The 21753-nt window shown below is 50.1% G+C and overlaps 1 protein-coding gene across 6 annotated transcripts in view; it reads left to right on the plus strand.

The window, feature by feature from the left end:
- Positions 1–21753, plus strand: part of TOX2 (TOX high mobility group box family member 2) — a 157997-nt gene that overhangs the window by 29625 nt on the left and 106619 nt on the right. Inside the window, exon 1 of one of the 6 annotated variants that reach the window (XM_023227901.1) lies at positions 14086–14154. The exons of the other annotated variants lie outside the window; for them this stretch is intronic. The gene's annotated coding sequence lies outside the window, so the exon portion shown is untranslated. Of the gene's footprint in view, positions 1–14085; positions 14155–21753 lie in introns of those variants that run through there. 6 annotated transcript variants of the gene reach the window in all.

The raw sequence follows: 21753 nt of genomic DNA on the forward strand, positions 1-21753 counted from the left end.
AGTAAGCGTTTGATGAAGAATGCAGGGGCTTTCTGTGCTTGTCTGGTGTCACCCAGCTTCTGCCTTTTAAAAGGTCTCGTTCCTTCTCTATGTACTCACACTCTGCACCTTCTCCAAACCTCACCTTTTTCATGAAGCCCTCGCCCAGGCGACCACCCTGAGACGCTTAGCCGTGAGCACTGTCTCAATTATATGATAGTTACTCACCTCTGTGTGAGAGCTGGGCTTCCTGTGAGGACAGGGGCAGTGTTCTGTTCACACATTGCTCCAGCTTCTGGAATTATGACCTATGTGAAGTAGGGAGGAGGCAGAGGTAATAAATAAAAAGTTTTTTGAGTGAATAAATAAGTGAATGAATAAATAAATGGTACTTGAAGGATTTTTACCTTTGTGTTTTCTCTGTGACAGTCAATTATACCTTTTACTTATCTCTTGTTTCTGATGAACAAGTTTTAACATTTAACAAGCAACATGGCTTCTTTCAACATCAACAAATGCCCATCATTTTCATGGCTGCATAGTATTCCATTCTGTGGACAGCTGCGATTTATTTATGCAATCCTCTATCAATGGACTTTATTGTCATTTTCATCTTCTTATAAATAATGATGCAATAAATAGCCTTGTCCACACAAATTTGAGCCTAGAAAGTTCTGTCTCATCCTAAGCTTATATAACTATTCATGGAGTTTGTTCTTGCATGCTTACAGCTTTGTGTGTGTATGTGTTTCTAAATCTTTGGTATGTCTGAAATTTTCATCCATCTTTGTATCACAGTGCAAAATGCACCTCTCTTTTGCCTTGAGACAAGTGCCACGTACCTTGGATCTATGAGTTGTGTGCACTTTCTATTTGGTGAGCACCCACTGTGTGTCAGGCCCCATGCTGGGAGCCAGAACCCAGAGATGAGCAAGACAGATGATCTTGACCATCAAGAAGCTCCGAGCCTAGAGAAGAACAATAAACACAGAAACAAAAGCCATCAAACACATAAGCAGAAACCATTGGCTGGAGGAGTGTGCGATGGACAAAGTGATTCAGGTGCAGGTGAGATTAGGGGAGCTCTCTGTGGGGAGGAAGGAGATCTTTGAGCAGAGCTGGAAGGATGGGAAGCAGTCCATTGTGTGAAGGTCAGGGGAAGAGCATTACAGGAAGAGGGAACAGCATGAAAAAGGTACAGAGGCAGGGAAGCAAGACTTTTTCCTTTCTGGAGCCTTTTGTAATCCCCCTTCCAGCCCCTCCCTCCTCCTGCAGACACGCTGGGCACCAGCCCCCTTTGTCACATGAAATTTGCTGTTCCTAGGCCATTCTGTCACTTACTTTAGTTTCGTTACAAGTGTTCAGGAATAGGATGATTCCCCAGAGCTCTTCCTGCTTAGTCTGGATCCTCTCAGCTCTGTGATGCCTCCTCACAGCCTTTGCTGCTTCTGAAATGTCCAAAAAATTAAAATTAGTTTAATATCACTCGGCACAGTACATGACACTTAATAGGTACTATTATCCCCATTTTACAGGTGAAGAAACTGAGGCTCAGGGAAGTTAGCCCATTCCAGCAGGCAGAGCTAGGATTCGAACCCAGCTCTGTCTTATTTCAAAGTTTGCCTTCTTCATGGAGCCCTAGTTTAACGGCATTTGTGTGCAAGCTGATGAGAGACTGCTGGTTAATCCTTAGTGCCTTGGGCCAGCTTTATTCCAAGCCCGATCAAGGCTTGTAGTGGGTGACCTTGGCCTTTGGCCTTATGGCTTCCGAAGAGTGGAAAGGAACCGGGAGGTGGGTTCTTATTTTTTTGTTTTAAATTACAAATGTAATACATGCTTGTGGTAAAGAAAAAAAAAAATGAAGCAAGCAAGAAAAAGCAGCAACTGAAAATATCTCCTCCTCCCTAGTGTAACCGCTATTAACAGCCTGGTATCTTTTATAGTCCATGTTCAAACACATATATATATACACCATTATTGTTTTTATAAAAATGGAACCATGTCCTTGACTTTTTCTCTCAGCCAGTTCCAAGTCAGTACCTACACGCCTTCCTCATTCCATCAGATGTATTTCAATTTATTCAACCAGACCCTGGCTTTCAACATTTAGCTGTCTCTAATTCTCTCTGTAACAAGCAACATCCTTGGGCATGCATCCATGCACTGACTACAGGTATTTCTGCAGGATGGATGCTCAGAAGTCTAATTGCTGAATGAAAGGGCATGCAAGTTTCACACGTTGACAGGTGCTGCCAGTTTGCCTTCCGAAGGCTCTTCCAGTGCACCACCCCTCCCAAGGCAGTGTGTGTGAGTGGGGAAGGCTCTTAAGCCACAAGTGACGTGGAGCTGCGCTGTATTTAGGGGCTGCCTCCCCTTCTGCTCCCCGAGACCTGGCGTGGAGACCGCCACCAGGAGCTCCGAACACACAGGCCCAAATTGGAATAGGAGATGGATTTTGATAAAAGAGGTTAAATAACAGGTTTTTCCATTTCACCTTATACGAACGGGATGGGGGGGGGGTGGGGGTGCTGGGCCTCCAGCCAATAGAGGACCAAGAGTTGTCAGGAGGGCTTATAAAGCTTGCTATTTCTGGCATTTTTTCCTCTTTCTCTGCTGATTATGCAGCAGACTCGCACAGAGGCTGTCGCGGGCGCGTTCTCTCGCTGCCTGGGCTTCTGTGGAATGAGACTCGGGCTCCTTCTACTTGCAAGACGCTGGTGCATTGCAGGTGTGTTTCCGCAGAAGGTAAGCAGCGGGTGCCCGCCGCCCTGTGAAGTGGAGGCTGTCAGGCCGTCCCTCTGGGCTGTAGACAGGTGATGTCTGGATGGGGGCAGGCAGGGACCTGGACTGGTGCTTGTCACATTTTGGAATGAAGATGCTTGAGAGGGGCCAGGAGGCCTGCAGTTGGCAGCTCCTTCTTGGAGAGGAATTCTGGAGGCGGTTGGGGCTGGCCTCTGGAGAGCAGGGTCAGGCTGTGGCCTTGGTGCCCAGGCTGCCCATTCATTCATTCATTCATTCAGCACACCCTACAGTAGGCCTGGCCAGGTGTGGGTTGGGGGTCTGGCTGATTCAGACTGGAAACAATGGGAGCAGGGGTGGGGATGGCCCATGGCTTGGGAGGAGCCCAGAAAACACCTGGGCTAAAGAGTGACAGGGGCCTTCCAAGAAGGCAAGAGGGGTGAGAAGCAGCTGAGGACATCACCAGGAATACCCGAGCTGCCTCTTCCACTGGATTTTGGAGTTTGGGGAATCAATAAAAATTCCTCCCCAAATTTGGTGAATGCCACCTTTTCCTTTTGTTAAGTAAGGACATTGAAAAATAACCAGTTGGGATCTCCACGCACCATACTTTTGTAGAAGAAAGGACAGCAACAAATGAGAAAGGACCTAGTCAGACTTAAGGGGACACACATGCCCTTAATAGGTGGCAGAGATTTCAAATGCAGAAACCTAACGTGAATGGCCATCCCAGCTGTGCCTGGGAGGCTATCTTGGTGATGGGAGTTGGCTGGGCTGGGGGCGGGGCTTGTTGCTGTTGATGGCGCTGCACCCAGCAGACCAGGAGGCCCGACCTCTTCTGGAACTCTGATTTATCACAGCCATTGGTGAAATCTGGCTTCAAGCATGTGCATCCCAGCAACAGAAGCCTCCCGCTCAGGTCCACCTTCCGTCATTTGGAACATCCTGGGTGAACCGGGAGAGACCAGGAAACACCAGCTTCTGGGCCTCCTGGGATGGTTTCCGCCTTCTCCACTGTGGGTCTGAAAGCCTGCAGGAGGCAGTGGGCCCAGGTCTGCAAGGGAAGGCTGAGGAGCCAGCTGGCCACAGACCGTAGCTAACTGGGGTCTGGGTTAGGCACTGCTTACAAATCTCAGCTCGGCCACAGATACAATCTGTGACATAGGGCAAGTTCCTTGAGCTTTCCAAGTCTCAGTCTCTTCATCCATGAAATGGGGACACTGATGCCTACTTGTGTTGTCATGATGGTGTGTATGTCTAAGCATTTACGTGTGTTCGTGTGTATATGTATGCACACATGCACGTGTTCACATACTGCATAAGACTGCCTGGTAGGTGGAAGGACCTCATTAATGAGGCATGAATGAATGAACAAATAACCTAGGATGTCGGCTCAGCTCAGGAGGAGGGTGTGACTCACAGGGGCATGTGTTTGTGTGCATCTGTGTGTATGATCCAGGGAAATCGCTTCTTGTGCTTAGAGTCAGAGGCTCTGGAATGTGGGGAGCTTGAAGTGGGGGGCCACGTCTGTTTCACAGCCCTGGCTGATAGGAATTCTTTGTGTTTCTGGTCACTTCCGTGGGTTCTTGACTGGGAGAGGAGTTTATGGCAGAGACTGGCCATTTTGAAACAGAACCAACCGATCCTTTCAGTGTTAATTCCTGAACAACTTACTGAATACCACTCAGCAGCAGTGTGTTGGTGGCGCCCTGGGAAAACAGCCAGCCGGTAAGCCAGCGTTCAGATTGCTACCTGACGACCTGTTTGCTGAGAGCCCCTGGCTGGGAAGGAAGGTACTGGAAGGAAGGGAGTCTTGGAAGGGAGAGAGTGGCTGAGAATTGCACCCCCACACATGCTCCCTGCCTGGAGAACAGAAGCTGACCCAGGTTTAAGACCTTGTTTGAAGTCATGGCTCTGTTCCTTGCTTGCTGTGTGACCTCAGCAACCTGTCCGAGTCAGAGTTTCCTTGCCTATAAAATGACAGATTGTTAGGAGGACTAAGTGGGATAAAATATATAAAGCACATTGTTGGTGCTCAGTAAATAACATGTTCTCCTGGGGAGGGAAGAGGCCCTGGAGAGCCTTTGCCTGAAACCAGGGTGTCTGCTGGCACGCAGGGGCCCACACACAGCGGGCACCTGCTGAGTATTTATGGGCAGAATGAAGGTGTGCAGAAGTGGGAGGCCTGAGTTGCAGGGCTTTTCTTGCCATTAGTAATTGCTGTGTGATCTTGGGCCAGTTCTTCATCCCCTTTGGACCTCTGATTCCCTCAGAAGAAGAATCCAGGCTGATGGCCTCAACCCCTGGTCTTCCACTGTATTGGAAATCGGGTGTGTGGGAGCCTCCAGAGCAGGATGAGCTTCATGTTTGAAATTAATTTCCTTTCCTCAGCCGGCGGCATCCCTGATGACTCTCCCCTGCTGCTTTGTGCATGAACAAACCGGTAATTAATGAAATTGGGAGCAGGGGCATGGAGGCGGGGTTTCCCGTGGAGGCCCAGGGCTGCCCAGGAGCTGCCATCTCTGTCTAGCCAGGGGGCCCGGCAGATGTTCACACATCTGGACAGTTGCAAAGTGAGGCCTGAAATATCATAGATGGGGAGATGGGGGTGAATTCTCCAGCTTCTCCTGGGCCTGGGGAGCCTTTTTCCAGGGAGGGCCTTGGGAACCTCCTGCTGTTGGGCGTTGAGCTGAGCCTGGAGTAGCAATTGGGTGGACCTGGGTTTTCAGCCTTTGCTCTCTTGACTCCTAGTTGAGAGGCTCGAGGCAGCTCACTTAACCTCCCTGGGTCTTCCTTGCTGTGAAGAGACTTGAGGCCATGGGAGCAGCTGCCCCCTAGTCATGGGGGTATTGGCGTAGAAAGGCAGCTTTGATTTGCATGTCCTCACCCCAGGGGGCTCATCTGGAAGGGGACAGTTACTCTCAATGGCCCTTTTCCTGATTCACACCGCCCCCCCAACTTCAAAATTCCCCTTCTACTTTGTGCCCGCTTTGTATATATGACTGTCCACCCCTCGGCTTAGGCCACAAATGTGGGATCATCTTTGACCCCTCTGTCTGCCTTACTCCCTGCATCTAATCCGCCTGCACGTGCTGCTGGCTATACCTTCAGGGTGCAATGATGTCTCCCTGCTTCACTATTACCTGTCACCGGGGTGACTGGAGGAGCCTCCTCCCAGGCCTTTCCTGCCTCCACCCTTCCCCCTTAGTCTGTTCTGCTCACAGCAGCCAGTGGGATCTCTGAGAACCGCCTGATGCGCACATCCCTCCCTGCTTAAAGCTTGTGGATGGATGTCTTTTATGATCAGCTGGATCTGTTCTGTATCTTTACTATACCCACCTGGGGGAGCTGGGCACCTGTCTGACCTCACTTTTTGCAGTCCACAAGCTAGCTTCTGCCTCCTGCGGAATCACTGTCCTGCTCCCTCCCAAATCCCCTTCCTCACTGACCAAGCGATTGTGCCTCTTAATTTTGCTTTCAGACCCCTTTGTCCAGAATGTTTCTTTTACCCCTTGGACTCCTGTTTATTCTTGCAGGTGTGGTCACGATGTCCATGGCTTTCCAGAAGCCTTCTCCGATTTCCCCTTCTGTCTACCCGCAACTATCTGAGCCAGGGTCCCCTTCCCTGTGCCCACTTCAGTCATTGTCCTCCCCATCAGTGCTGTGATGCTCTGGGAGGACATCACCCACGACGATGTACCTTTATTCTCACACATGCTGCAAGGCCAAACAGCACAGGAGTATTAATTTAGGCAGTAAATGCAAAGACCTCCCTGCAAATTAAGGGCCTTCAGACCTAGACAGACTGGAGTAGGATCCTCAAACTGTGGTTTGATTTGGCTGTGTGACCTTGGAAAGTCACCTAGCCTCTCTGAGCTTGGAGGGTCACGAGGATTGATGAGATGACATGTATAACAAACATCCTCCTCTTTCCCACTTGCTGGATAGCAGTGTTTCCAAAGACACTTGGAATGTTTAACCCCTCATATTTGCTCTGAGCAGAGCAGACTCAACAATGCACACAAGGAGCCCACCACAGAACCCCAAACAGGAGCAAAAATAGCAGCCATCAGGGCAACCTGAGTTGCAGAAGCCACAGGAAGAAGCCGCAGGCCAAGCGGATGTCAGCTGCTCTGAGGCCCCGCTGAGGTTCCTCGGATGTGCCGAGCTATTCAGCCCTCACGCCTGCCCTCGCTGGCTCCCCAACCACAGCATCAGATAAGGCCGGTGGAAAAAGTGCTGGCTTCCTCTCTCTGGGGAGGGGTAATCTCAGTGCCACCTGTAGGGCACACTCCATCCCCAGTTGCCTCTCTGGCCTCCCCCCCCCCCCCCCCTTCCCCCCCCCCCCCTTCTCCTCCCTGCTTGCTCTGCCCGTCTTTGCTGGTCTCTTTGCTGACCAAGGTCACACCTGCCAGTGGCTCCCATCTTAGGGCCTGTACACAGGTTGTTGGGCCTTGGAATGCTTTCCCCAACACATCTGCTAGTCTCACTCCCTCACCTCCTTCCAGTCATGGCTCCATTATCACTTCCTCAGTGAGGCCCACCTTAACTGCTCTGTTTAAATTTGCATACCTTCCATCTCAACGTTCCCAATACCCCTGACCTGCTCAACTCTTTCTTCTTTCCATAGACCATGAAAGTCACTTATTGACTATGTATTGTTTTCTGTCTCCAATGCAAGAGCGTAAACTCCAGGGGTCTTTGTTCATTGCTGTCTCCCAGGAGCCCAGAATAGTGCCTGGCACTATTAGATGCACAGCAAATATTCTTTCAGTGCATAGATGCGTGAGTGCATGAATAAGAACCAGCCCAGCAATCAGAAGAGGTTCAGGACAGATTTTGGGGTGAGGGGAGTTTGTTTCTGGGCTCCAGGCCCCAGGGATGGGCTCACATAGTCATTGAGGATTCTGGCCCCAGGATTCACCTGCATTGGCCAGAAGCCCCTGCTGACCTTCAGGGCGATAGCTGTCTGGGGCCAGAGAAGGGTCCGGAAACCTATGGTGCCCTTCAGGAATGACCCTTGCGGTAGTTAAGAGTTTGCTTTGGAGCCACGTTGTTGTGGCTTTGAATCCCAACTCCACCACTTCCTAGGTAGAGAGCCTTCACCTCCACCTCTCTGTATTTGAGTTTTCTGCCTGTAAGATAGAGTAGATAGGCCGGGTGCAGTGGCTCACGCTTGTAATCCCAGCACTTTGGGAGGCCAAGGTGAGCAGATCACTTGAGGATGGGAGTTGAAGACCAGTCTGGCCAATATGGTGAAACCCCATATCTACTGAAAATACAAAAAAAAAAAAAAAAAAAAACCTGGGTGTGCTGGCGCAAACCTGTAACCCCAGCTACTCGGGAGGCTGAGGCAGGAGAATTGCTCGAACCCAGGAGGCGGAGGTTGCAGTGAGTTAGATCACGTCATTGCAATCCAGCCTGGGCAACAAGAGCAAAACTCTGTCTCAGAACAAAACAAACAAAAGTAGCGAATTCCGACCTTGCTTGGGTGGTGATTATGAGGGTTACATGCAATGTAGGTAAAGTGCTTGGCTCATGGTAGATGATCAGCACATGATCATTGCTATTCAGCTTATATGTTTTTTAGAGAAAGGGTCTTGCTCTGTCACCCAGGCTCTAGTGCGGTGAGATAATAATAGCTCACTGTAGCATCAAACTCCTGGGCTCAAGCAATCCTCCCATCTTAGCCTCCTGGTGAGGACTACAGGTGCATACCACCATGCCTGGCTAATTTAAAAAAAAAAAAGAAAAAAAAAAAATATATATATATATGTTTTTTAAGAGACGGGGCCTTCCTGTGTTGCCCAGGCTGGTGTCAAACTGCTGATCTCAGCTATCTTCTTGCCCTGGCCCCCCAAAGCTCTAGTATTACAGGTGTGAGCCACTGCACCTGGCCTAAACCTAACTGAGCATGTTAGGGTTTTGATGCCGTAACAACCCCCTGAATCTCAGTTGCTTATAAGGAAGGCTTATTTTTGCTCTTACTACATGTTCCATGACAATCAGCAGAGAAGGAAGGGTTGGGCTCTGCTCCACGAATCACTCAGGGCTGTAGGGTGGCCAAGTCTTGACCATCTGGAACCTTGCTGGTCCTCTAGAGAGAGCCTGCAGATCTCAAGTTTGCTTTTCTATACTTCCACCCAGAAGGAGACCCACGTTGCTTCTGCTCATAACCCATTGGCCTAAGCTAGACACGTGGTTCCAATAAATGGCAAGGGGAGCCCGAGGTGTAGTGTCCTATGTGCCAGGAAGGAGAGGAGAGCCAGATATTGGAGAGCAGTAGTAAAGTCTGCCACAGCAGGTGCTTCCCACTCTGCCTTCTCCAGACATATAGGCGGACTGAGACACTATTCACGGGATGCACTGTGGGTGGTTGAATAATGACCTCTAAGTATAGCCAGGTCCTAGTCTTTGAAACCTGTGTATGTTGCTTTAAATGGCAAAAGGGTCTCCGCAGATGTGATTAAGGATCTTGGGATGGGGAGAGTATCTTGGGTTGTCTGAGTGGGCCCTGTAGAATCACAATGGTCCTTGTAAGTGAGGAGGGGGCACAGAGTCAGGAGAAGGTAATGTGAGGACGGAAGGAGAGACTGGGGTGATGTGCTGTGAAGATGGAGGAAGGGACCACAAGTTAAGGAATACAAGCAGCCACTAGATGCAGGAAAAGGCAGGGAAATAGATTTTCTCCTGGAACCTCCAGAGCAGCCAACCCTAATGGCACCTTGGTTTTAGCCCAGTGAGGTTGATTTTAGACTTCTGACTTTCCAGACTGTAAGAGAATAATTTTTGTGTTTTAAGCCACCCGTTTATGGTGATTTGTGACAGCAGCCCTAGGAAACTAATATATCACCTTCAGTCAGAAAATCATATGAAACCCACTGCATAGAAGCCTCCTCTGTCTGCTCAGACAGAACCGACCCTTTCCTCCTGTCTCTTGTGGCGCCCCTTGCACCCATCTGTCGTCACGTTCATGCACAAGCAGAGGTGTCTCTTAACATAGTCCTTCCACTCCCAACACCCATGCTCCAACAAGCACACCCTCAGCCACTCTGAGCCTCTCATTGCTCGGGCTGATCTGGGTTGGTGTGTATCCACGTCTGTAGGAACGCAGGGCAGGCTGGTGGCAAGGTCAATATAAAGAACTTGTCTCTAGGCAAAGGGCCCTGGCATGCCCCAGAAGTGGCTCAGTTGGCGGAAGAGTAGAGGCCCCATGGGAGATGGTGGGAGGGTGAAGGATGGTGAAATCAGCAGGACCTCAGGACCAAGAGAAAGAGGTGAATCTTTGTTTTGAAGACAGAGGGGAGCCTTAGAAGGGTTTTGGGCAGGGAAGCGACTATGGATGACTGATGACTGGGTTCTCCTGGTTTGTGACTAGGTTAGAAGGCTGTCTTTGTCCTCCCATCTTCTGGAAGTCAACTCTATGCCAGACACTCCTGAGCTATGCTTTTCATAGGATTTCTCGTGCGTCCATTTTATAGAGGAGAAAGCTGAGACTCAAGGAATGGAACCTCATGGAATCCATCCTCCATGTGGCTAGCTGAGTCATCTTTTAAACTATAAATTAATGCATGTTACTCCCCTGCAAGAACTCTCCAAGGGCTTCCCATTTAGGATGAAATCTGAGTACCTTATGGTGGCCCTAGGACTCCACGTCATGTCGTCGCCCCGCACGTCTGCCTACTGTGTCCTGCGCGTTATTCCCCGTGCATGTGAGAGCTCCTACTTGTGGACCTCAGGGACTTCGCATTGCTGCTCTCTCTGCCTTACATGCTCCCACTCACTACTTGTTGCCTGACAGCCTCCTCCTCTCCCTTCCGGGCTCCCTCAGTTTAATTGCGGCCTCTACAGAGAGACCCTCTGTCTCTGCACTTCCTGTGTTTGCTACACAGCACTTAGCACGATGCAATGTGTGACCACCTTTGTGTGTTTGCCTGCTTGTTGCCTGCCTCCTGCGGTGGACTCTGAGGCCTGCAGGGGCTGGGACCGTGTCTACCTTGCTTCTCGTTGTGTCCCAGCCCCCAGGACAGGACCTGGCTTGAAGTGGGGCACTCAGCAAACCTCTGCAGAAGGATGAAGGATGCGTCCTGGGTGCAGAGGATGCGGGGAGCTCTGGACCTTTGAGGGTGGCTGGAGGATCCTGGACCTGCCTCAGAGGACAGACACCATGCAGGGGCCAGCTGAGGAGGAGTGCCAGTGGTTTCTCTGGGCACCTGGGCAGCCCCATTCCTGTTGCACCTGGCCTTGACCCACTCCCTGTGCTGTCCACATTCCCTGTCATGTTAAACGCTCTGCCTGCCATTTCAGCCTCTGGGAGGATCCATGAGGGTACAGGGAAAGACATCAGACCTGGGTTTAGATCCCAGTTCAGCCACTTAATAGCTATGAGACCTTGCACAGTTTCCTTTAACTTTCTGAGCCTCAGTTTCCTCCTGTGTAAAATGGGCATACAGAGGGACAGTCTCCTAGCACATGAGTCCTGGTGCTTGATTCAGCTTGAAACTGCCTTATCTGCAATCCAAAAAGCCCTGCAACCAAAAGTTGTTTTATATGCTGCAAACTCATTTGGCCCCCAAAATCTGACCTGAGCTGACGCGAGGCTCTTTGTAATCTTTACTTACCCCACTTGTGTGAATATTCATATGTTCCACTGCAGAAATATGAATGTGTTCCATTGCAGGTGTTGCCTGAGGCTCCACTGAAGCTATGGCATAATTTGCAGAATTTGCACTTCATTACTTTTCTGAAATTCAAACAAATTCTGAAACTGCATGAGTTCTGGCTGAGAGCTGTGGATCTGTGTATGTGAGTCGCTGCTGAAAACCCTCCTGGGGCACAGGAGGGCCCATGGAGGCCTCTGGAAGCTATTGCAGAGCCTGAAACCCCTTGTTTCCCCTTGGCTGGCTTCTGGTTTCTTGGCAGCCAGTGTCTTCTTAGCCACCTGGGGTTATGTTGGTTTTGCTGGTTCAGGGGCAGGGGTTAAAGCTTAGGGCAGGGTGAGCCCAGGTACTCAAACATCTCTGATGTGAATTTAAAAGGAGATTTTTTTTTTTTTTTTTTTTAATGAATCATCAGAAGAAAGAAATCAGAAGGAAGTGTGTGACCAAGGAGAGGAAATTAGGGTTTGCAAATTGCATGAGTCACCCCCTTTCTGACTCCTGGGTGATCCCTTGCCCTTGGCAATTTTCACTCATCTCTGAGACTCTCAAGGCCGTATTCTACACAACATGCCGGGGCTGTCGTGGTTTTATTCTGGCTCCGAACCTGCTTCTCATTCTAACCTATTTTTGAATGACTGCCATGCTGTTTTACTTATTATTGCGTTAGCCAGTGTTTCTTCCCTGCCCAAGCCCTGCTCAGACTCCTGTATCCCCATCTTAGCATCTGCAACCCATTCTCCACCCAGAAGCCAGAGGCCAGTTTCTGAAGTGCAGCTCACATTCTGGGCTTCAGTCTCACCTCCCCAGTCTGGCCCTTGAAGCTCCCTTGTGATAAGGCCCTGCTTGCCTTTCTGTCTTATCTTGTACCACCTTTCTACTCCATGAATGGGCCCTTCCCTCCAGCTCCCAGGCTTTGGTGAATGCTGTTCCCACTGGCCTCTGCCCAAACCTGGCTAGTTCTGTGCATGTCGCAGGTAGATCTGCTTTAGAAACCACCTCTTCCATGAAGTCTTTTTACAAGGCCCTTGTCTAGGCCTCACGAACCTGGCTTCCCATCGACTTATCACCCACCCATATTCTGATTCCTGGTCCTGTCCTCTTCCCTAGACCATGAGCTCCAGGACAAAGACTCTGTCCACCAGTTGCAGTGGCTCACGCCTGTAATCAATCCCAGCACTTTGGGAGGCTGAGGTGGGTGGATCACCTGAGGTCAGGAGTTTGAGACCAGCCTGGCCAACATGATGAAACCCCGTCTCTACTAAAGATACAAAAATTAGCCAGGCATGATGGCGCACGCCTGTAATCCCAGCTACTCGGGAGGCTGAGGCAGGAGAATCGCTTGAACCCGGGAGGCCGAGGTTGCAGTGAGCTGAGACCATGCCACTCCACTCCAGCCTGGGTGAGAGTAAGGATCTGTCTCAAAAAGAACACCAAAAAACAAAAAACTGTGTTTGCTGTATATCACTACCATCCCCAGCACTCAGAGTAAAAGACTGTTTTAAGCAAGACTGTTTTAAGCCCTTGAGTCCTCGTCCCCTGCCTCTGGCTGGCTATGTCTGCCGAAGAGTGGCTGCCATATTGTCTTCCATTAAGCTGGAACCTGTTTCCCGTGTCAGCAGTGGTATGAAATATCCCAGTTGCATTGCAGTAAGTTTGTTGTATGTGCATTTCCCCACTTGCCGTTGAATCAGGTGTCCCTTTTTTCCCTTCCATATTTGTTTCTTAAGATAACACCTCTTGCGTGACTTTTGTTTGAATCCCATGTGTTTTTGTCTGTTGGCATCTTGTTTTCTGTTTAATTTGAGCTATTTCCACCTTGTATATATTAACTGCCTTATAGTTGGCGCTGATATTTTCTTAGTCTGATGTCCTTTTCATTTTGGTTTTATTATGTTTTCTTCCACAGAAGATATTAATGCATATGTATTTGAATCTGTCAATCTCTCTTCCTCTGTGATTGCTTTGAGGACTGAAGAAGTTATCCTGCCTCCACAGATCTGGTAAACATTCTGTTCTGTTTTCTGATTGTTTCCCTGTAGCATGACTTTTTATGCTTAACTCTTTAATCCGTTTGGAGTGCATTTTGGTGGGCGTCTTTCTGTGGATATCTAGTTCAGTGTTCCTAAATAGGAACAGGATAACCCTCTTGTCCCCATTCTGTTTATTAAATAATTAGTCCTTGTCTCTTTGTTTGCAAAAGGCCAGACAAAATAGAGTAGCTCTTATAAGCATGAGCTTTAGCAGAATTAAGATTTTGGCTTTGCCACTTTGTGTGAGCTATGAGCACATTGCTTAGATTGAGCTTGTTTTTGCCTCTGTAAAACAGGATGATGGTATCTCCCTCCTAGGATCGTTGTAAAGATTGAGCAGAAGATCATGTGTAAAGCACATCACACGTTACCTGGCATAAAGTAAATGTCCTCCTTAATCTTGATACGTTTCCATACCTGCCTGGGTCCAACGTTGTACTTTTCCTTCTGTTTCATTGATGTAGAATTCTTGTTTTCTGTTACTGCCACACTGCTTTAATTGTGGCTTCATGGCATGTTTCACTCTCTGGCCAGATTGGGCATCCTTCCGTTGCTCTTTAAGAATATTGCTTGAAACACGCACCTGTTTTCTTTAGTGAATGTTGATTTTCTCTCTCCCATTCTGTACTGTAGCCCACCTCAGTGACTTACAGACACCCCTTCTCCCCTCTCCCCAGCACACACACTGGTTTTTCTCCACGCCTGGCTGCCTAGCCTTTGCTCACCCTGGACTCGCTGCCTCACAGGTACGTCCCGACTGCTCTCACCTGGCGTATCTCCACCTTAGTGCTTTATCACTCCCCGGGTGTCATCGTGCAGATACCCATTTTCCCTATGGATCTGAGCTTCCCCGGGAATTGGTTCTAGGTCCCCAGTGCCCCTCTGCACCTGGCATGTGGCCACGTACATTGTAGGTGCTGAGGTCAGGGCTTGGAGAAGACAGGAATGTTCACTGTGCCGTGGACTTTCGACAGTAACTGGGCTAAATCTGGCTGCTTCTGGAGGTGCAGGCTTAGAGGACCCAACAATTTGGCGGTTGTAACTCTGGACATGCTGTTGCCAATAACGGTGGGTCATCTGTCAGCTCTGGCCTTGGTTTCCCCAGTGGGATTTGCAGAAGCCAGAGGGTTAAAACCCTCCCAGCCCTGAGGCCTCATTATTTATCTTAGAGGGTCCATAGTAAAGATGAATTAGAATAACTCATTGGCACATGCTATGCCTTCGAGTGCAGTTTTCTGATTTCTGGGAGAGAAAAGGCCTCTTAGGACAGAGCCCCCCACTGCCCTCCTGGGTCTCCAGGAGAGAGCCCAGATCTGGATCAGAGGGGTTCAGTAGTCAAGAACAGAGGGGTGGCTCTCTGCCTGGGAAGGCAACTGGGGTGAAAGCAGGGAGCTAGCCTTTCTCTGCACACTGCTAGGTAGCTTGCAAAACCCTGCCTGTTCCATTCCTGTTCTCCAGAGGAGGAATCTGAGGATGAGAGAGGTAAGATCCCCGCCCACTGCCATGCAGCAGCTAAGTGCAGAGCCTGGACTTGAACCTAGATCTGCCTGCTTCCAGAGCTGTGCTTCACCAGTGTTCTCACAGCTCCCAGTCCAAAGGCCGATGTTGAGACGGCGCTTAAAAATACACCAGCAGTGTTTACAAATACCGTTTCCTGTGTTATCTGGTACTGGTAGAAGGAAGTGAACCTGGCACTTTGTCTGTGTTAGGTTTGGGGTTAGAGGCATAAGTGCCAAGTTCAGATGACCTAGAAAAACATTTCTAGGTCAAATTACAATTTCAAAGGTTTCTTTTCTTCTTCTTTTTGAACCGCTCTAAGGGCAAACGCTGTCGTTGACATATTTCCCTTCCGACAACACGAGCCCTTTGTGGCGTGATTGAGGGCTTGTTTTGTAGTGCTGGGGAGAAAAATATCTTCCACATCATCTGCTGCTCAGTGTCTCAGGCACACTCGCTCCCCCCACACCGCAGTGCCACCGGACGTACGCTCACGCGGCTTTTAGTTAATGGTCTTTGGCAAGAATCAGTTTTGGGACTTGTTCCCAACCGCTTGGATGATAGATAATTTGTCAAATACAAATATTGGCGGCACAGGGCAACCTGAGGCTCTAGACCGCTGACCGCAGCCCAGCCTCTGGGGAGAGCCGGGAGCTGGGCAACTGCATGTTTTGGGAGGTAACGGGGCAAGACCTGGCAGCAGCACAGCCTTCTCGTTACAGTGTAGGCTCTGGAGTTGAACTTCCTGGATTTGAATCCTCACTCCACCCCTTCCTAGCTGTGTGGCCTAGGGCAAGCTACATAACCTCCCTCGCCTCAGTCTCCTTATCTGTAAAATGGGAGCCTCAGTAACTTACCTCGTGAGGTGGTTGTGAGGATTACAGGAATGGATATTTGTCATTCAATTAAGAGTGCCTGGCTTGTCATCAGTGTGATGTGAACACTGCGCACATTTGTTCTAAGGAATAAACGATCGTAGCCATAGTGGATGCTGTCGTGTGTCACCCTAGTCCCTCCTCAGATCCAGGCACACATTCTATCTGCTGCTTAGAGTGCTGGCTGCTGCCCCTATCAGCTGAGCCTCTCTCTGCGCAGCTCCATGGTGCCTTTGGTGGAAAGGGCAGCTCCATGGTGCCTTTGGTGGAAAGAGGAAGCCTTGGCCAAGGTCATCAACACTTGCCCCCTGGGCATCCTGGATCCAATGGCCATCCCATGTGGGGATACACCGTGCTTAGCTCCCTGCCTCAAACTGGTACACCTCTGCTGGGCCATCTCAGTTCCAGAGCTCCCCTTGGGACAGGTGGAGGCCTCTGTTGTGACTGCCTCACAGTTTGGCTTGTCCCTCTGGCCAGGCCTGCTCCCCCACTCTCCTATAGCACTTCCCAGTATATTTCTTGTCTGTAGATTTCACCCTCAGAGTCTGTTCGGTACCTGAAACAACAGGTAGCTATCCAGACGCTGAATGGAATCTGATTTCCATTTTAATCAGCACATGCTGATTTCACTTGCTTGTATTTTTGGAGGCTTTTTGAGGAGTGGCCTTGGGTTCTCCACCACCCCTGTCTCCACCCTCTGTGTGGCACTGTCAGCATGCCTTGGTCACCTCCATGGCTCCTGGTGGAAAGAATGTGGCCTAGCTCCTGGGCAGATCATAAAACTTAAAACTGATGGGACAGGGCCGGGCGCGGTGGCTCAAGCCTGTAATCCCAGCACTTTGGGAGGCCGAGATGGGCGGATCACGAGGTCAGGAGATCGAGACCATCCTGGCTAACACGGTGAAACCCCGTCTCTACAAAAAAATGCAAAAAACTAGCTGGGCGAGGTGGCGGGCGCCTGTAGTCCCAGCTACTCGGGAGGCTGAGGCAGGAGAATGGCGTAAACCCGGGAGGCGGAGCTTGCAGTGAGCTGAGATCCGGCCACTGCACTCCAGCCTGGGCGACAAAGTGAGACTTCGTCTCAACAACAACAACAACAACAACAACAACAACAACAACAAAAACTGATGGACTGATGGAACGGCCCAGGGGCCCAGAGGGCATCACCCGTTCAACCCTTCCAGGTACAAGTGAGGAAACTGAGGCCTAGAAAGGGGGAGGCCTTTTTCAAGGACGCACAGTGAGTGGTGCTTTTCCTTTCCATCTCTGAAGGTGATGGTGTGTCGGGATGTAGTGAGCAGGCTGGTCTTAAGAGTCAGACGTGCGGCTGTTGTGATATTGTGGCGCTAGGGTCCAACACATGTTTTACGGGGTGCCCCCGTGGCAGAGGCGTGGCCAGGCCAGCCCAGGAGTGGGAATCAGCAGTGGCTTCTGGAAGAGGGACAGCATGGGAGTTGAATGGGCATGAATAGTGAGGAACAGCGGGGAGTTTCAGGGGGAGACACAGCTGCCACAGAGGCCTGGATGAGGGTGCGGGAGAGTGTGGTCTGGGCGGGGAGCTTGGAAAGGCAGAAGAGGGGATGGGCGCATGACGGGTGGGAGGGACCCTGGACCGTCGGGCTGGCAGGTGGCAGAGGCTCAAGTGAATGCTGTGGCCGAGAATTAAAACTTTTCCCCAGTGGAGGGAATGGGACTTGATGGAGAGTGACTTGGGGAGAGCCACGCAGAGGCCTCACCCATCATGGTCCCCACTGACCCTGCACTGCCTGAGCCAGTTGGTGCTCAGTCAATGGTTGTGGAATAAATGAGTGAATGAATGAGGGAAGGGAAGATGGTGCTGAAGAAGAGGCCTCCAGCTGCACTGTGGCGGGCGGCTGGGAGTGGGGACGAGCCCACAGGCTCGGATGAAACTGGCCTTGGTTGGGGATTTTGTCCTTCTGAGCCAGACCGTGGGTCCCTATCGTCCCTCTTATCACTGGAGAGGTCCATGGGTCTGGCTTCAGTGAGACTCTGGGGACTTAGGGAGTGCCGGTGAGACTAGCTGAGAGCATGTACGTTGGCATCCCCCACAGCAGAAGCCCAGGGAAAGGCCTCACAGTCGTGAGCCCAATCAGATGAGGTCCTGGCCCTGCCCCTTGGATGGCCTCATCTCATTACACCTTGCCCCACTTCCCAGTCCAGCTCCCTCCAGCCCCAGGCAGTGTCTGCAGCCCTCTCCGAACCATTCCCCCTCACAGTGCCAAATGAAAATGTTTGTTGAAAACAACATGTGCATAATTAAAGCTTAATGAGCGCTTGTCTGTTTGGAATGTGCAATTAGATTTACAATCGGGGATGGGAGAGAGCTCCAAATGGCTTTAAATGGAGCTGAGAGAGAGGATAATTTTTGCCAGAAATCTGCAGTAATGCAGACGGTGTGTGAGCTACCAGTGGCAGTACCAGGGAAGGAAGAAATACAGGCCTGCCAGGCCTCCATGCTATCTATGCTAGCGGGCTGCCCTGCCCATCAGGCCAGGCCCTCTGGGCAGCTGCAGCTGGTGAGTGTACTGGGATGGGACTCACTGGTGGTCCTGGGGACAGATCTGCCCTAGGTTGGAGCTGGAGTTCCTGCCTACAGCCTGTGAGATCTGTGATCCAGCCAACTGTGAGGGGCTGAGGGACTAGTGCTGAGTCCAGCTGCCCAGGTCCCCAAGATCCCATGGCTGGGGACAGATTCCTGTGTCATCACCATGTTCACCCCCAGCCTGCAAACTGGCTTCAGGGCAGAGCCCTAGACTGGGATGTGGCCCTCTACTTTGTTCTCTGCTGTTTCCCAGTAGCCAGAGCATACATAGTAAGGCGTCAGTTAACATTCGAATGCCTCGTTACCAGACTCTTGCCTTCAGCACGTCACTCTCCCTCTGCAAACCCCATTTCTCCCATATCTATCACAGAGAAATGGATTCGGCTACTGCTGATGTCAACCCTTCCATCTCTGGGGTTCTGGGTCAGGAGCAGACAATGACTAGGGCAGCGTCTAGACCAGCACCATCCAGTAGAAATACAATGCAGGCCATATACATGATTTTGAATTTTCTAATGGCCATGTTCAGAAAAAGTGAAAAGAAACAGGTGACATGAATTTTAATATTTTAGTTAACCCAGTATATCCCAAATATTAATATTATTCCAATACATCATCAATATACAAATATTGACAAGGTATTTTACATTCCTTTTTGTTGTCATCGTCATCATTCTTGCTCTGAAGTCTTTGAGATTCAGTGTGGACTTTACACTTACGCACATCTCAGTTTGGACTAGCTACGATTCAAGTGCTCAGAAGACACGTGGTAAGCGGCCGTCATTCTAGATGCAGGAGGTCTAGAAAGAGTACAGCTAGAGCCAGGTGGGAGGGGGCAATGATTCCCACCTCCCAGAGGAGCCCAGGTGCCTGGCAGCCCTTACCTGTGGTGCCATAGTGATCACTGCCATTTTTACACTACCCCTCCATGTCTTTTATTGACTGAAATAGGTGGCGCCATCCAAGCCAACTCTTGTTGGCGGTGGAGACAAGGGTTCTGCAGGAGCTCAAAGCACTGAGCTTGCTTACAAGGGACATTCCCAGCTTCTGTGGCAGGCAGTGCCCAAAGCGTAGTCCCTGCTTCTGATAGTTAAGGTCCCAGGCCCATAGTCATGAGGTCACCTTCTCTGGTTCACGTGGCTTGCACGCAGTGGGGGTGGGAAGCCAGGGTGTACTCTTAGGAGCCAGCAGCCTGGACTTTAGACTCAGCTCAGGCAAGTCTTGGCTGTGTGGTCTCAGGCAGATCCCCTAAACTTTCTGGGCCTCCATCGTAGGGGAGGATTTATCACCAGGCAGAATACAAATGTGCGTTGTACCCAGCAAAGCAGGCGCATCAATCAGGAGAAAAACATTTTTGAAAAAAGGTTAATATCTGATATCTTAGGAACAAAGCATGAGAATCGTCGTTGTTGGGAAAAATCGGCCCTTGCAGTTGGACTTTCTTACAAAGATTTTAATCTGCAAATTTTATTTCAAATTACATACAGTGGGCACAGGCATCAAGGGTCTTTTCCGTGATTAAGACCTCAGAGATTTGCACAAAGCCCCACTCAGTGTCTTCATCTACAGAAGAGAGGTAGTTGTAGCAACTGGCAGCATTCTTAGGAGGATTCAATAATACGAAATAGTTAACAATGATTGAGTGCCTTCTCTAGGTAGGCAATGTTCTAAGCACTTTCTGTGTAGTTAATTCAAATGACAGTCATACCCATTTTGCAGATGAGAAAACTGAGACACAGTAACGTAGTTAAAAAACCTAACAGCTTGAAAGCAACAAGCCTGGGATTTGAACCCTGGCAGCCAGACCAGGGCCTGTGTTTGTATCCACTGTGCCATCGTGTTTCTCCATGTGGTGATGGGCCTGGAATTGGTGTACAGGGCCCGGTTCAGACTGAGACTGAGGCTTCCCACGCCGTGCTCTATTCCTGTTCCTCTTCCATCTGTGCTGGCCTCTTTGCCTGCACCCCTCCCCCGGCATCTTCCTGGCCCCGATGTGTATTTCCCCATGAGACTTCCACATAAAACCGCACTCTCGGCAGGACCTAGGTTGCAGCTGCCTCTCTCTTTAGAGCTGTGTTTTATCTGTGCAGAATGAGCGTTCTCACGGCCTGATGTGGGGCAGGCGGGAGCAGTGTGTGCTGCTTTGATTGTTTTCTCTTTAGATCTCAGTGAGGCGCAGCTGTCAGTACCTGTGACTGGCTAGGCTGATGGCTGTGCATCCCTGGTCTTTGATCTGTGTCTCTGTGCAGAGGGGAGGAGCAACAGCTTCTACAGAACAGCTGCTGCTTTGGTACCTGGGGTCAAGGCCAAGTTCAGACTTCCTGGGTGGCTTTGGACGAGCTCCCAACCACTCTGAGCCTCACCTTGCTCATCTCGATAGTGGGGCTGCTCATGGAAGCCTTGGGATTTCTAGGGGGTTCCAGTGAGATGGCTGGGCACAGCTCTGGGACAAGGGCTGGTATACAGTAGGTGCTCTCTGGCCAGTGCTCACGGCAGCCTTGGATGTCATATTCCCTGCTCCTTGCCTGGTCACCTCCTGTGCTTCCTACATCATGACTTCCTCCAAGTCACTTTTTCAGGATGCTTCTCTGGAAAGACCCTCTGCCTTGCTTCTGCTCCCCTTGGCTAGCCTTATCCTGGCCTTTGTCACATGTGTCAAAGAAGAGGGCATCATTCAATATCAAAAGCAAGAAGCTGAATTCATTGGTATACTTTGCAAAGGTAGTCTCCCCAAATCAAGCAAGAGCTGATCTTTTCAGGGTTTGGGGAAGCATGGAGTCCTGGGATAGGAGGACTTTCAGAGCAGGAGGTTCTGAGACTGGCTGGCTGTCCCCATGGTGGACATGTGGCTGTTAGGAGTGAGACTATTATTGATTGTTTGACTTTCAGAGGTGGGACTGTAAAGCTCCCAGTGACCAATGAGGATGAGCTTTAAACTTTTAAGTTTGGGGTTTCATTGTTTGCAGCTTGGGACTGTGGTCAAAGAACATCTTTTCCTCTGTAGATTCAGAGAATAGGAAGGTTTTATTCTCCCTCCATAGCTGTCGTCTTCTCCAAAGGACTGAGGGTTCCTTGAAGGCAGGGGCTGTGTCATCATTCTGGCATGCCTGACACCCAGCACACTGCCTGGCACACAGTAAGCACTCACAAGATATCGTTCCATGAACAGTAACTGTTGCCTCCAAGTACCTTTGCATTTATCTCTTTTCAGAGCCTTTGTGATGATCTATTTGCATAGATTTCCCAAGGGGCAGTGGCAAAATTCACTCGTAGATTCCCCAGTGGCTGGGAGCATATTCCTCAGTACACGAGAGGTGCCTGGTACACCATACAACAAAAGCACTGCCTTGGGCTTGTTTTGCCTCAGCACATTTGAATTGAGATCTTAGACCCAGGATCAAGAGTGGGAG

Source organism: Piliocolobus tephrosceles, chromosome 20, assembly GCF_002776525.5.
Source record: "Piliocolobus tephrosceles isolate RC106 chromosome 20, ASM277652v3, whole genome shotgun sequence".
Taxonomy (NCBI): Eukaryota; Metazoa; Chordata; class Mammalia; order Primates; family Cercopithecidae; genus Piliocolobus; species Piliocolobus tephrosceles.